Genomic DNA, 3,321 nt, shown 5'->3' on the forward strand with positions numbered 1-3,321 from the left:
AGATGAAAACAAGAACAGAAACAAACCAAGAAAACTCTGCACCACCCAGATGGCTTTCAAAGCCTGTGTTATTCCTTGGGAATATCCTGGGATATTGATACAAAAGGGATGAGCTTACCAGTAACCACTTTGCCTTCTCTCTCTCTCTCTCTCTCTCTCTCTCTCTCTCTCTCTCTCTCTCTCTGCTTTTTTGAGATTGGGTTTCTTTGTGTAACAGCCCTGACTGTCCTGGAACTCACTCTGTAGACCAGGCTGGCCTAGAACTCACAGAGATCCACCTGCCTCTACTTCCCAAGTGCCAGGACTAATGTGTGCCACCATTGTCCGGCTATTCTCTCTCTGTCTCTCTCTCCCTGTTTCTGTCTCTCCTCTGTCTCTGTCTCTGTCTCTGTGTCTCTGTCTCTGTCTGTCTGTCTCTCTCTCTCTCTCTCTCTGTATGTGCTGTATGTATGTATGTACAATACTTGCCAGTGTGTACACCTGTGTTAGCCAGAGGTTAACTTCTGGTATCTTTCTCCATTGTTCCTTACCTTATTTTTTGAGACAGGGTCTTTCACTGAACCTGGAGCTCATTGCTTTGGCTAGACTGTCTGGGAGCCTCTTACCTCTACCCTGACCAGTACTGGGGATACAGGCATACACATAGCTATGTGGGTGCTGGAAATTGAGCTTGGGCCTTTGTGTTTGCACAGTAAATGCTCTATCCACTGAACCACTTTCTCAGCCCCCTACTTTGCCAATTCTTCAGCTAATTTAAATTACCCTGGTTATTAGAAACAAAGGAGAAACAATTTTTTTTTCTCACTGGTGGAGGAAAAGCAAGCTTGGCAGGGGTGAATGTGGAAATGTTGGTATTGGAGACCATGGAGCAAGGACTCCTCATTCATTTCTCCCTTAACACAAACGAGGTTGCATCCTCCTGTGACTGAGGCTGCCAGGCAAGGTAATGCCCTTCCTTTTCATCAGCTCTAATTATGTTTTGTAAGAGGAAAATATTTTCTCTGCAGTCACAACACTAACGTGTGGCCTGGAAGCAGGTTGTTTGTTTGGTTGGTTATTTATTTATTTACTTACTTATTTTGAGACAGAGTTTCACTTTGTAGTTTGGGCTGGCTTGGAATTTGCTATACAGACCAGATTTGGAACTCACCAAGATCCAGCAGGACTTCTCATCTGTGGGCTGTTAGGTAAAATTCATGGAAATCACCACCCTGTCCCAACAAGAACACATCAGAAACTTAAATGACTCAGCTAAGATCCATCAGAGACCTCAGGGCACAATGGTGACCTTAGACTAGGAGAGACACACAGGAAGTTGCCAATCAGGACTAACCTGTGCAGAAACCTCACTGGGAACTGACCACAAGCAGGAAAACCTGGACTTTCAATGGTGAATTGCTGAAGTGAGAGCTTCTCCAGGGGGCCCTGGCTGTTAGGCTCAGGACTATCTTGTGAAATGGAACCTCTGAGAGCTGAACAGGGTCCAACGGTGAGATGCATTAGATGGCGCTGGGGGCGGGGGGGGGGGGGGGGGGGGGGGGGAGCCCTCCTGTCTCTGCAGGTGGGAAGGAAGTTAACCAGCCAGAACACCTGTTCTTGAAGCACTCAGCTCTCAGGAGGACTAGCTGAAGGTGCCTAATCTGCTGGGCTTTAATCAGAATCCTCATAAATCTGGAGAGGGGAGGGGGCACACAGACCCATTGTCGTAAACCCCCACTCCCACCCCCTTTACTCCCAAGCTATCCTCCTCCTTTGTGATGGTTAATCTTGGTTGTCAGTTTGGTGGGATGTGGAATCTAATCAGAGACATACCTCTGGGAGGGACTATGAGGTATTTCGAGGAAAGGGTAACCAAGAGGGGAAGCCCCTCCTCCTGAGTGGATGGGATCTTCCTGTGAACCCAGGTTGGAGGTCAGAGGACAGAACAGTGCTGTTTGCTTGCTTGCCTGCCTTCATTTCCTGCTGGTGAGTGCATCCAACCCACTGCTCCTGCTCCCTGCTGCTCCTGCCATCTTCCCTGGCTGACATTGGGACAAAACTTCTTTTGTTTTCCAACAAGGACCAGCAGCTCTCCTCCAGGCCTTCAGTGCCAATCAGTAATGTGAAGGCATCCGGACTGAGCAGTTCCTGTGGTCCCAGCCTCTCCAGCAGGCAGACAGCAATTGTTGGACTAGCCAGCCTGAATCAAATAAACCAATTAAATAAGTCCTTTGTTAGCCATACTCATTCTCTATGTTCTGTTCTTCTGATGAACCCTCACTAATACACCAACACAAGTGGGAGAAAAGTAAGGAACTCCTGTCAGGGTGGTGACTGAGTCCGAGGCTCGGAGCACAGGGCTAAAGCTGAAATCATCAGAAGCTTTAAGCAGGAAATAAAAGTAAGAAGGCCACCTGCCCCTGCCCCCTGCCCCTTGCCCCCTCTCCCTGTTTTCCAGGCACCACTCTCTTCTTCCCTTCTTCCCCACCTTCCTCCATAGCCTGCAACGGTAAGGAAAACTGCTAACCAGATCAGTGTGGTGGCGCACGCCCTTAATCGCAGCAGCGGAGGCAGCAGCAGCAGAGGCAGCAGCAGTGCTCTAGAGGCGGAGGCAGCTGGATCTCCGTGGGTTTGAGGCCAACCTGGTCTACATAATGAGTGAGGCTAGCCAGAGATACATAAGGAGACCCTGCCTCAAAAGAAAAGTAAAACAGCCAGCAGTCTCTTGCTGTCCCAGCCCCCCTTGCAAGGGAAGTCCTTGTGAATGAGGCTTAGCAAAGAGAGAGGCAGCTGATACAACGTGTTTGCAGTGGTTGCTGCTGATGTCTGGGCCTTGGTCTTTCACCCAAGTACTAATCAAGCCCAACTGTGCTTAACTTCCAAGACTGGCTACAATCAGTGTGGAATGGCTGTAGACCGGGTATGCTGGTTTAAAGAAGAATGAATGGCCTCCAAAGGCTCATATTTTGAGTACTTGGTCTCCAGTTAATGGAACTGTTTGGGAAGGATTAGGAGGTGTGGCCTTGTTGGAGGAGGTGTGTCACTGGGCAGGAGGATGCTTTGAGGTTTCCAAAGACTCTCACCATTCCCAGTGTGCTTATATCTCCTGCTTGTAGATCAAGATGTGAGGTCTCAGCTGCTGTTCCAGCTGCCTGTGAAACTATAAGCAAGCCAGCCCTTCATTTATAAGAGTTGCTGTGGTCATAGTGTCTCTTCACAGCAATAAAAACCCTAAGACCATCCACCTCCCCAGACCTATAGACCTGGCTTTTTGACATAGAACCCAAAAGACAAAGTTGCCTTCACCTCCTGGGGCCTAGCCTTGGAAGCAGCATAATATCC

General features: G+C 48.8%; 1 long non-coding RNA gene across 2 annotated transcripts; it reads left to right on the forward strand.

Annotated features, from left to right (window-relative positions):
• Positions 1 to 469: 469 nt before the first annotated feature.
• Positions 470 to 2,205, forward strand: LOC131898323 (uncharacterized). 2 transcript variants are annotated; one of them, XR_009375897.1, is made up of 4 exons: positions 470 to 943; positions 1,104 to 1,489; positions 1,905 to 1,965; positions 2,060 to 2,205. It is a non-coding gene; the product is annotated as an uncharacterized LOC131898323 (long non-coding RNA). The 2 variants fall into 2 exon arrangements; XR_009375896.1 differs by lacking the exon at positions 470 to 943 and having other exon boundaries at positions 950 to 1,489.
• The last annotated feature ends 1,116 nt before the right edge of the window (positions 2,206 to 3,321 follow it).

This window comes from Peromyscus eremicus, chromosome 23, assembly GCF_949786415.1.
Source record: "Peromyscus eremicus chromosome 23, PerEre_H2_v1, whole genome shotgun sequence".
NCBI lineage: Eukaryota > Metazoa > Chordata > Mammalia > Rodentia > Cricetidae > Peromyscus > Peromyscus eremicus.